General features: G+C 37.6%; 1 protein-coding gene across 10 annotated transcripts in view; it reads left to right on the top strand.

The window, feature by feature from the left end:
* The window catches only part of foxp1b (forkhead box P1b), a 205,058-nt gene that overhangs the window by 10,679 nt on the left and 181,269 nt on the right, over positions 1-13,110 (top strand). For 9 of the 10 annotated variants that reach the window (XM_048198849.1, XM_048198842.1, XM_048198838.1 and 6 more), the window contains one exon: positions 12,859-12,962. The gene's annotated coding sequence lies outside the window, so the exon portion shown is untranslated. Of the gene's footprint in view, positions 1-1,866; positions 2,021-12,858; positions 12,963-13,110 lie in introns of all 10 variants that reach the window. The other variant, XM_048198841.1, reaches the window with a different exon arrangement.

The raw sequence follows: 13,110 nt of genomic DNA, 5'->3' as shown, positions 1-13,110 counted from the left end.
ATTAATCTAATGATTTTTTTTTTGGATAAATCGATTAATGCATTTTTTTTTTTTTTTTTTTGGGCTTCGCCTTATATTAGGTGTCTTTAAGTACCATGTACTAACATTTAAATTAATCATTTAATTATTGTGTACAGACATGTTTTACTTGCTCTTCTGCCAAAATTTAGTCTCAATAATACTAATAATAATAATTTTAAATAGAATTTCAATATGTTGGCTTTCTCAGGCCAACATAATAACCCATTTTTGTCCGTGCATCACAGTTTTGCATTAAAACACTCAAATCAATCAGCAGAACTCCATTAAATGTGGAAGAAGCAGTAAAAATGGAGCAGAACTTCAGCAATCAACACTAAATGCAACCAAATGAATTCTTATGCATCAAAGAGATGACATCTGAAGTTATCATTCTTGAGAATTACTGTTCCATTCTGTTCATTGTTAATCATTTGCATCCTTAAGTTTAGATGGTCCTCCAAACCCATAACATGATTAACATCTGGTTTGTTCTACAATTTCTAAACCGCTTGCTTGGATAAAAAAGCGTGTGTTGTCATAATTCAGTAACATAGAACCATTCTTTAAAAAGCCTTTTGTAAAAATAGATTGCCAGTTGCAAATATGCTTATGTATTTTCGCATGGTTAAACATCACAGGCCTGTCCTTTGTCAGTGCATTTGACAGTCTCGCTGTTTGTCGCGTGCACCGCACAATTTGGATGACAGTGGTAACTGGCAGTCGAATAACCAAATTATTTAGTCATGGGTTTTAAACGGGCACGACGGCAAATGGATGTCAAGTAAATGATGCAATTTATTCCCCCTTTCCTACTCCCCGCCAGGCGGGCTGCCACGGGACTTCTGCCAGCCTTAAATAAGTGTTACCCAGATGGCACTCGCATGACGCCCACTTGGTTACAGAATTGTTCCGCGGGAATAACTCGGCTTGCCACAACAAGCAATAGGTCAATTGAGCAGCAAGTGCCTGTTGCTTGACCCGTTTTGCATATGCAAATCTGCTAATGTTGTGTCATTTCGGTAAATTCCAGGGGAAGGCAGACTCTCGGGGCTTCCTAAATGAATTGGAAAAGAGCCCAGTTAATGAGGGCGGAGGGGAGCGAGGTAAAAAGAGGAGACGCTTGCTTCCTCAGCTCGCTTCCTTTTGCGAGTACATCACTTCCAAGTGTCTCGGCTTTGTGCGAGTTGTGGTAAAGGGAAATGTCTGTAGTTGGGCTCTCGTGGTAATGGGATAGTCCAGCGGGCACTAGGATAAGTGATTTTTCACCCCTCTCTCTCGCTCTACAGTCTTTTTGAACAAAATTCTATTTTTAGGAGGTGTGGAAGACAATGGTGTGGCGTTTTCTCTCTCTTTTCACTGCCTCTGCATCCCCGTTCGATATCTATTTATTCCTCTCTCTTTTTCTTTCCCTGGCTTTCTGCTTTGTGTTTATCCTTTTCTCACTTTCACCTTCCAACCCAACCTCTTTTATTTTCTGCCACACTTTTACACTTCATGACGTATAGGCGGGCCGCACTATAGCTGTCTGCTTTTTTTTCTTTTTTTTTTGTCCTTTACAATTGTTACTTGTCAGATTGTACGAAATGATCCCAGTGAAATCTTGGGAATAGGCCACGGCTTTTATGCCGGACAACACTATATACGTCTTTGTAGACTTTGGTCACAATTGACAGTGTTGGTTGGCTGTTTTACATCAGTCATGTCATGTTTTGGCATCCTTATTGACAAGCTAAATTGAAATGGTACAGCTCTAATATTGACAATCTTTTGCCTGGGAAATTTACAAAAAAGTAGTGTTAGATATTGTCAGAAATCTCTTATGATTCTCGAAATTTGTCTTAACAGCAAAATCGTGGCAAAACTCATACAGCGTGCGCCCTGGCTTAAGTGAACTGTGTCCTCTGCATCTCCCTAACGCGCTACAGCTGCAATCGATGCTGCCCGGGCCGACAGCAGGAGCAGGACAATGTGGAGATGATTTTCTGCTGCCAAGACTTAAGTAAACAATCCAACAATCCATAGGCCTGAAACCCTCACAAAACAAGCTCAGCTTACAACAACCCAAAGACCTTGTTTTCATTTCACATGCTTTTTACTAAACATACCCTCACACTGCATATCACAATTTTTCTTTATCCCATTGGCAGCCTGTTACATTTTGTAATGTTATAGTATGACAAACAGAACATTTTCTGTTGCGTTTGGATTCTGTGAATACAAAGGTTTGGACTGCAAATGGGATGCAAAATTGCTATTTGAATTTAATTTTCAAATAGATGGATTTGTATTTTGTTTATATATTACATCATTTTTAATAAATAACATGGACCAGGATGGAAGAAAACCTCATTTTCCAGAATGCATTACATGTGTTGATTTTCTTTCCATTACAATTTATTAAATTCCTCTTTATTTCAAACTAGTGTCAGTTGAACTAAAGTGTGACCAATTTATTTACCCTCTGGTGGTCTTTGTGTGTCGGTCAAAAAAATTATTTTTTTTTTCAATGAAATTAATGTAATATATTTTTGATAATGTTTTTTTTAATTTAATATTTTGTATTTTTTGGTACTAAATTATATTTACTCTGTAATTATAATCCATTTATTAACTTTTTGAGCATAGACCTGAAAATGAAATTTCCAACCTAAACTGTCATAATTACATAATTACATAATTACTTAATTTTGATCTCTTTTCAAAGACGACACTTGGCAAATTATTGCTGAAGTGAAAAAAGTTACAGAATTTTACATTTATTATGAAAATGCATAAAAATTCTATTTTAAATTTTTATATCAAAAGTATATTTTCAAAAACAAAATCAAAACGAAATCAAAGCCATAAAACTAAACAAGTTGTGTTCCAAATTTGAGCTTGATGAGCTTTCAGTTAGATTTTGTTTGGCCACATTACCAAAAGTTTTCACTAGATGAAAAAATTTGTCTCCCAATTAAAGGTGCTAAAGAGGATGTTTTGTTTTATACATTTTTGCAATATTACTTGAAACTGTCTTTACTATCTGATAAAAGACTATTTATTAGGTGCACTGAAAGTAATAATATTAATATACATCATCTGTGCACAAGGTAGGGCCTTAAAAACATCAGCCAATCGTTTACGCGATCATCGCGTAAACGATTGGCCCTCTGGCTTGTCAATCACTGCCATGACGATCCATGTGAGAGATGCGCGGCTGCACGCTCCAGTAACTTTCCACACTCCACAGGCGCTGCATGCAATGTTTTTGTCAGGAGACAGGAGTAACAACAGCAGATTATGAGTCACCTGCGGTGAGTCCGACATAATGAATCCACGGCTTTAAGTCGCGCACACACTTAACGATTGTAAGGCCGATTATGAATGTAAATTGATACTTATGACTGATCGCGTTCAAACGCGTCCAGTCAGAGCCAGTTGCTTTCAGTCTGCGATTACAGTCGGTGTTCAAATTCCATGTGAAAGTATATAAATCTGCTTCAGGAGCAGGAAACAATCGCTGTATGTTGAGCATAGTCAGAATGTTTTAGCTAGTCGTTAAATGTGTGCCCGGCTTAATAACACAACGAATGCCGGTGGTAAACACTCGTGTTCAGATACTCGTGCACGAGTTTTGGGAGGCGGTCCCTCTAAATGAGCTGTGAAGGAGGGGGGTTGTTCTTACCCATGCGCTCATTTCAAAAACTCCGTCGACAAAAAGAACCTCTTTAGCAGACATTGCAATGCAGTCATTTTTCAGGACCATTTTTCTCAAAAAAGAAAGAGCACATGTAGGTAGAGATATATATGTTGTTTTTTTTGCATTGGTGTTATTGGCATTAAAATTCGCTTAGAAAAAGAAAAATTGTAGCATAATAAGGTTGGCCATCTAGAAAGTGGGTCCACTTTGAGCTTTTCTAAACATACGGCAAAGTGGAAAGAGGTTTGAATCTGTCTGTTTGCATTCAGTGTTGCAATCACTCCTCTGTACTGTAAGATGCCAGTGTGTAAAAGTCAAGCCAAAGTTTTTTTTTTTTTTAACAGGCAGTAAAAATGATTGTTTTAGCACCTTACAAATAACTGCAATAATTGGATGCGCATATAACCTCAATTATCAAAAATTTAAATGCTGCGGATTCTCCTTTGGAATTTAATTATATCGCAGCTTGTAATCGACTATAAACCCAAACAAAACAATCAAAACACATATTAACAGGCTCAGCGTGATAAGGGAAACAATCTTCTAAACTGAGATAAACCATCTCATGGATTCCTCCAGCAACCCCCTCACCTTGTACTTGCTCTTGTGTGATCTCTCTGAAAGCATCAAAGGATGCAAACTCTCTCTAATGTTTCTCTTCCTTCTGCCCAGAGAATAACCCCTCGATCACACTGCCAGCATTCTTTTTTAAAAGCGCAAAGAAAGATGAATTTGGGCCATAAAGGCGCGTATCACAAGGGCTTTTTATCCTAAATGGTCCTTAGAATTGTTATCTATAGGGATGGCGCATTCCCAGCACTGTCGTGTTCAATCAAGTGTCCACTTAGCCGCGGCCAGGAGTAATTGTCCCCAAGTGGGCCACACACTGACCTGTTAATGTCTGTGTTGACCCTCTAACCTTGTCAGCACGTCTAAGAGAAGAGCTCTAAATCATCTCGATCTCCTCTGGCTCTTCCTGTGCTACCGGGTCAAAACGGAGACCGCCACAGGCAGACCACTCCCTTAAATTGTCCTGTCTTTGGTAGGTCATTGTCTTGAAGATGAGGTCCAGATTCAGGATTCACACTTCTTTATTGCTGCACAATCATGGTGGTGGTAATTGTGTTCAGTGCTGTGTAATGCAACGGTAGATGAAACACACATACAGCTGTACAATCATACAGTACGATAATGCAGTAAAACAATGAAAACACAGTATAAAGAGTATTTACTGTGAGCCGAACACTTACAATTTGATTTTTTAGTGTGTCTGATGTCTGGTGGCTGTGCAAAACTTGCCACCACAATGTTAGTTTTTGTGGTTGGCTGCAAGAGCATTGCTATGCGATTTACTAAGGTATGGCTGATGTTTACGTACTGATGTGTAATAATAAGCCTAAAGTTAGGGTTTTTGAAAAACCACCAGCACCACCAATAAACGTTCTTCTGTGGCTCTTTGCATCACCTGAGGTTCTTTGGTCTTTTTATCAAGAACCATTTTTTTTACTGTATATATTTTTATTTTTATTTTAAAAATAATAATGCTCATTATTTAAGTAAAAGAAGCAAATATTATGATACAATTATTTTCAGATATTATTCCTTATTTGAAATGTTTCATTTAGTTATAGTTTCTGTAGGTTACATCGTCACATCAATAGGTGGCACCAAGCTTTATGAGTGAGTAATTGAGTCATTCATTTAATCGATTTGTTCAAAAACACTGGCCACGTCCTAAAGATGCTGCCTTTGCAGGGCTCCAGACCAAAATGGTCAAATATGCGACCATTTTTTGAGAATGTGTGAGTTAAAATTTGACGTGGTCACATTTGTGCGAGTGCACGGTCACACACTCAATCCGTGAATGCCTACCTGCACTTACTTGCGTTATGGATTTACAAACCCAATTCCAAAAAAGTTGGGACACTGTACAAATTGTGAATAAAAAAGGAATGCAATAATTTACAAATCTCATAAATTTATATTTTATTCACAATAGAATATAGATAACATATCAAATGTTGAAAGTGAGACATTTTGAAATGTCATGCCAAATATTGGCTCATTTGGGTTTCATGAGAGCTACACATTCCAAAAAAGTTGGGACAGGTAGCAATAAGAGGCCGGAAAAGTTAAATGTACATATAAGGAACAGCTGGAGGACCAATTTGCAACTTATTAGGTCAATTGGCAACATGATTGGGTATAAAAAGAGCCTCTCAGAGTGGCAGTGTCTCTCAGAAGTCAAGATGGGCAGAGGATCACCAATTCCCCCAATGCTGTGGCGAAAAATAGTGGCGCAATATCAGAAAGGAGTTTCTCAGAGAAAAATTGCAAAGAGTTTGAAGTTATCATCATCTACAGTGCATAATATCATCCAAAGATTCAGAGAATCTGGAACAATCTTTGTGCGTAAGGGTCAAGGCCGGAAAACCATACTGGATGCCCGTGATCTTCGGGCCCTTAGACGGCACTGCATCACATATAGGAATGCTACTGTAATGGAAATCACAACATGGGCTCAGGAATGCTTCCAGAAAACATTGTCGGTGAACACAATCCACCATGCCATTCGCCGTTGCCGGCTAAAACTCTATAGGTCAAAAAAGAAGCCATATCTAAACATGATCCAGAAGCGCAGGCGTTTTCTCTGGGCCAAGGCTCATTTAAAATGGACTGTGGCAAAGTGGAAAACTGTTCTGTGGTCAGACGAATCAAAATTGAAGTTCTTTTTGGAAAACTGGGACGCCATGTCATCCGGACTAAAGAGGACAAGGACAACCCAAATTGTTATCAGCGCTCAGTTCAGAAGCCTGCATCTCTGATGGTATGGGGTTGCATGATTGCATGTGGCATGGGCAGCTTACACATCTGGAAAGGCACCATCAATGCTGAAAGGTATATCCAAGTTCTAGAACAACATATGCTCCCATCCAGATGTCGTCTCTTTCAGGGAAGACCTTGCATTTTCCAACATGACAATGCCGGACAACATACTGCATCAATTACAACATCATGGCTGCATAGAAGAAGGATCCGGGTACTGAAATGGCCAGACTGCAGTCCAGATCTTTCACCCATAGAAAACATTTGGCGCATCATAAAGAGGAAGATGCAACAAAGAAGACCTAAGACAGTTGAGCAACTAAAAGCCTGTATTAGACAAGAATGGGACAACATTCCTATTCCTAAACTTGAGCAACTTGTCTCCTCAGTCCCCAGACGTTTGCAGACTGTTATAAAAAGAAGAGGGGATGCCACACAGTGGTAAACATGGCCTTGTCCCAACTTTTTTGAGATGTGTTGATGCCATGAAATTTAAAATCAACTTATTTTTCCCTTAAAATGATACATTTTCTCAGTTTAAACATTTTATATGTCATCTATGTTGTATTCTGAATAAAATATTGACATTTGAAACTTCCACATCATTGCATTCTGTTTTTATTCACAATTTGTGCAGTGTCCCAACTTTTTTGAAATCGGGTTTATATATAATCTGTCATGAATTATCGACTACGGCAAATCGGCTATTCTCCCGTAGTTAGTCTAGTTGGAGTTTTCCCCTCTTTTGCTCCTTGAAAGGGAAAGTAAAATGCGCACGGCCGCACGGGCATTCATAATGATGTGGAGCAGAGCGAGGGTGTGGGGGGCAAGAAGATGATGTGTGTTTGCAGATGAACACTGACTGTTGTAGCAAGCCTATCTGATTCTGATTGATTTTTGAAGACAGCATAGATGTATCCTTTGCTGCCTTTGATATCCCACAATTCAGTGTGTTAAATTCTGCGACAGGCTAAAAAATAAAGATGGCATCTGAAAATTGTGGTTGTTGGTCAGTTTGTGTGTAAATGTATTATGTGTGTTTTTGACCAACGTTTTACACTTTTCGATGTCTAGCGAGAAATTGCTATTGTAGTAATTAAATGTTTGCTTGGTTATCACCAAAGCTCTCTGCTTTGTTGTAGATCATTAAACCATTATACTTCCTCAGAAGTCTGCACAAAATCAGTTTCATGAGGTACCTTCATGCGCAAACGCTACCTACAAATTCATTGCCTGATAGAGCAGCGAGGCAACAAGTCAGCTGCCTAAGCTTTCGGATGCAGCCACTGATTCATTCAGGAAACAAAACATGTGACTGTCTTCAAGAGCGAGTCATTGAATCATTCATTCAACACAGATTCATTCAGTAATGAAACGCAACTACTGTTTGCTCCGAGACACGCTGGATAATTCTGCTGTGGCTTTGTTTGGAACTATTTCTTTGGCGGAGAAAAATAACTTGGCAATAATGTATCTAAAATGTAAGTTACTCAATATAGACCTTAGTCTGGGTAGAGCCATATTTAATTTTTGACAGGAGTGAAAGCGAGAATGTGAGGGATGGAATACAGTGCGTTAAATGGATTCTACTGTTGTTTAACAACAACGCAAATTATTCAGCTGTCGAAATGTCTTTCCATGAACAACAACAACAAAAAAATTCTCTAGACAAAAACTCAAAATTACGTGATCTAGGACCTACACATCTATCCCTAACAGCCTCGTTTTCATCTGTGTTAAATTCAAAATGGCGGCAAACTTGACTAAGGTCTGTTAACTTCTTGTTTATTGTACTGTTGTGTAAAAGCAATATTACACAAAATCATGCTAAGGCTCAGAACATAGCATGTCAAATGGCATTCTAAGATAAAATAAATAATAATGTTTTTGCAAGCTTAATATGCAGAGATAATTATAAGCAAGCAATTGCTAGAATACATTCTTCAAAGTTTAAGAACTGACTCTGTGGTGCTTTCCAAACGGTGCTTTATTTGTTGGAGAATCCTGATCAGCCTGGCATAGCAACAGTGACTCAATCAATGGTGTGAGTTTGGGGCGGGGCTAATGTTTGACTGACCAGTGGCAGCCATGGAAGAGTGTTTTAGGAGATCTGTGTGAAAAACTTCATTTATGCAGTATGTTGCTAAGTGATCTGCTTCAGATTGGAGTTTTTTTTGTAATAGTGCCATGTAAAATATTAGGTAGCACTAGCAGGTTAAATTGCTCTGTTTTTTTTTTTTTTTTTTTTTCTCTTTTATTTTAGATTATGGGTCTCATTGTGATGGATGGGTAGTCAACATCTTTGATATAAAGCAGAAACAATACCATGAGTGAAGTACATTTTATCACACACAGTGTGACTTTTCTCTAGTCTTTTCGCAGTTGTGGGAAACTTGACACACAAATAACTGGCAATTATCAAACTACTCTAAAGTGGTTGGTAACTGGTTTCTGTCTGAGACTGACAGGGCTGGCAATTTGTGTGAAATGTGTGGATTAAAACCACATGTTGGAGATGCCGAGGGGTGTTGTATTGAGCAGCTGGTATGCCACCAAAATGAAGTAGCTGAGTCAAACCTTTGTGAGTCCTTACATGCCCAGAAGGAGATATTATTTCTTTGAGGTTGATTATTCATATATTGAACATAGTCTATCGCTGAACATGCATCACATTTTATGTTGCAATCTCTACTAAAAATCATTTAATTATTTTTTCACATCAATCTACATGCCATTTCCCATCATGACAAAGCCAAACCCAGATTTATCATAACTTAGCAAATCAATAATAATAATAATAATAATAATAAATTATAAAAAAATATAAATAACAATCAAAAATATAACAGGAGACTTAATGATCAAGAAATCAATTAAATATCTTATGATATAAAAGAAACTGGTGAGAAAAACTTGAAATGATCACATTTGTCTAGTAGTAAAAAAGTAGCTACAGTACAAATGAATCTGTTGTTGACGTAAGTTTAGAACTAAAATTCATGTGGATTTAAACTGGTTGACTAGTCATTCAAGAATTAAATAGATGATTAGTAAAAGTCTTGATAAATTAGTCAGACTCACTCTTGTTGACAGCTATGTATTCTTTTTTTTTTTTTTTTTAAGTGTCCTGTCCTGTCCTGTTTAATTTTTTTTTCTCCTTCTATTTCCTGTTGGTAAAGATAAAGTTTTGATTTAAAAGTTAATGTAAATGTGGCATTTTTTTTTTTTTTTTTTTCTCAAGGAAGTTTGGATGATCCATCTTTATCCTGGAGCTGCTCTAGCTGCTCTTCAAATACTAAAGTACTCCTCCCTCTCTCTCTCTCTCTCTCTCTCTCTCTCTCTCTCTCTGTCTCTCTACCTGTAGCTATTGCTCCTTTAACTCCCTATTTTTGGAGTTCAGTGATGTGAGAGTCATAAATACCAGCGAGGGGTCTTTTGGGATCGTGTATTTTCTGCAGCAATGACAAGAACGCGGGTGGCTAATCAGAACGGCTCTTATCTGAAGCTGCTCAGCGCCCGACGTGGAACAGAGGAATGCGGCCAACTAAGGGGGTTAGAGCTAGCCGAATTCCACGCAGAGGAATTACATAGAGATGAGCTGTAATGCAAGGGTTGAATATTTTTTTTTTTTTTTTTTTTTTTTTTTGGGTCTGTTGGGGGCAGACTGTGAATATTTGGCCTCTAGGAAGGCACGGGCTTGAGTTTGTGTGTATTTTGGGAGTTTTTTTTTTTTTTTTTTTTTTTTGAATTATTAAAATCTTACAGTATTCTGATTGTTTTTTTTTAATGACATTATATATACATTATATTATATTATATTATATATAGAGCCAAAAATTATTCAGACACTTTGACCTGACCATGTTTTGCATAAAGGTGCGGTAAGTAGATTTTGAACAATGTTGTTGGACATTGTTGAAATTTGAAATCAACCCAAACACAACCACCCCTCTCTTCATTGCTCCGCCTCCAGAACTCAATCTCCAATCCCAACCACCCTGCTCTGAGTCATTCTCGAACCCCGGCCCGATCGCTGCTGGCATGCGAGGCGAGTGCACTAACAATGACGCTAAAGACCGCATTCTCTAGCAATCGTCAGTGTGCAGTGGTTTACCTGTACAACTCTCACTAGCTGGCCGCTGTTACATATGCAATGTGAGTGGATGTCTGTTTATCACCACTGATGCACAACAAAATGCTTCACGAAAATTAAGCGCAGTTGATGAATGAACGACAAGGAAGCACAAAAAATGAATGCACAGAACACAAGAGAAAATACAAAGCGTTCGTTGTTAGTCGCAGCTCCAGACAATCAAAACCGTGTTAATCACATGAGAAGCGGGATCAAAGCAGCCTCTGCGTCTATTTTCAGGTCTTCCCACTTAGCTCTCTCCAGCGCTGAAAAGCTTTCCTAATATAAAAGCGTCCTAAAGTGCTTGCCCAGTCATAAACCATTCCTATGATATTCTTTTGAGCTCTTTTGTATTGTGTCCCATCTCTCATTCTGCAGGTTTTTTTTCTTATTTTCAAATCTCCCTCTTGCTCGTTCTCTCTCCTTGACCATCATACGCCCCCTGGTTACGCGTTCGTTATTGGTGTCGGCCTGACTAACTTCCATACAGTGTATTTGAAATAATACTGAGTCCACCTTTAAATGTTATCTGACATAATTAAGATTAATGTTTTCTGACACAGTTTATCTCTGAGATCTTGTCATATTCTATTACCCTTTTTTTTTCCTTTTTTTTTATACTATAAAATATAGTGACTAAACTGAATGAATATGTTCAAGGTGTCTGAATAAATTTTGGTTTGACTGTGTATATATACAGTACTGTGCAAAAGTCTTAGGCACGTCAGTATTTTCACCCCCCCTAAGCAAAAATTAATGTTTGGAAATGTAAACTGATATTTCCTACAAAATATATAAATAACTGGCTTTAAAACCATTTTTTGGGGGGTGAAAATACTGACGTGCCTAAGACTTTTGCACAGTAGTGTGTGTGTGTGTATATAATATAATATAATATAATATAATATTATATATATTATATATAATATTATATCCACTTTTTCATATATATATATATATATATATATATATCCCCAATCAAACCAAATATTATTCAGATATTTTTGATATATTTTACTAGTGGGTGCAGGATAGTTCATATATTCTTTATCATATTTATTTATGCACCAATATAAAAACGCACACCAATAGGAGAGTAAACAATAAACAGCAATGTTAAGAAATGTATTAAAATATATGCTATTTATTAATAATAATTAAGCAATATTAATAAACAGTATATATTTTACTAAAAACTTATATTTATTTTATTTGTTATTTATATACACACATTTCCCAACTCGATTTGCATTTGCTAGTCGTGTTTAAGCACTATTAAGATATTTCTGTTCTAGCTCTCTCGTTGTGACATGAGTAACCAGTGTGCTGCAGTCTTTTAGAGAATTAATAGGCAAATAAAAAGTGCATTAAAATCATTGCAATGTTCACAATGTTGGTTAATTTTATATTGCCATCAGACACATCGTAAATATTAAATCTATGGCCTGGCCTTCTGTTGAATAGCATGGCAACAATAGCCAAGCAATTTGCCCTCGCACGAATAAAATGCCACCACGCAGACCTGCACTGGGTTAACGAAGGACAGACACTTCTCTTTGTTTTCGTCACTTTCTGTTCCCTCTCTTTTTCTCACCATCTCGCATTCTTTTACCCCCTCCTTTTTCTGTCACTCTCTCTTTTTGTCTCCCTGTCGCTCTGACTGAGAACACACTCGAGTAAATGCTGACCTCTGCAATAAGCGTTTTACTATGCAAATCACCTCCACTGATGCTGATTGGTCTAAGCTACGTGTCACCGACTTACGGGATCTGACAAAATGTTCCAGAGAATTCTGTCAAGTAGTGTGTGTGGCCGCAGCATTTCCTTAGATGAGTCGTCCCTCGAGTCACTACGATTCATCAGAACAGCACTGCAGATTTGAGCTGATTATCAGATGCTCTGTGTAAATATCACAAGTGCCATAAATGCTTGCTGTTAAATCTGAAAATGTGTTAAGATGCATTTAGGTCAGCTCTGGAATTAATTTGTCACCAAATTAAGCATTTGTGGTCGGATTTCATCACGTTTTGCCTTTTTCCTTTCTCATTTGAGTCATCATCCAGGTTTATGTGGGTTGAGTGAATTTAAGGGACTTCCCCCACCTTTAGAGAATGGTATCAATTCCTGTTTGTAATTTTGCTGATTTTAATATGCACTTGTGTGTGTCTCTCTTGTCTTTTGTACTCATTTTGTATTTCAGATTGAGCTGGCTGCACCGTATCCAATGGTTCCGCCCCTTTGTTCCCTTTTCTGAATTCTGATTGGAACAATGGAATGTCAATCTCGTCCAAACAAGTGACTGTGGTATGTTATCTTCAGTATTCTTCCTTGAAACCACGCAATTGAATATTATCTGCTGTGCTACATCTTTTTTTGTTTTGCATTGTAGTAATAAGGATGTACATATTTCGCTGTGACTACACCCAGATGTGTTTTTTTTTTTTTTAATTAC

This window comes from Megalobrama amblycephala, linkage group LG8 (assembly GCF_018812025.1).
Source record: "Megalobrama amblycephala isolate DHTTF-2021 linkage group LG8, ASM1881202v1, whole genome shotgun sequence".
NCBI lineage: Eukaryota > Metazoa > Chordata > Actinopteri > Cypriniformes > Xenocyprididae > Megalobrama > Megalobrama amblycephala.
This window is presented reverse-complemented; position numbering and strand designations above follow the sequence as displayed.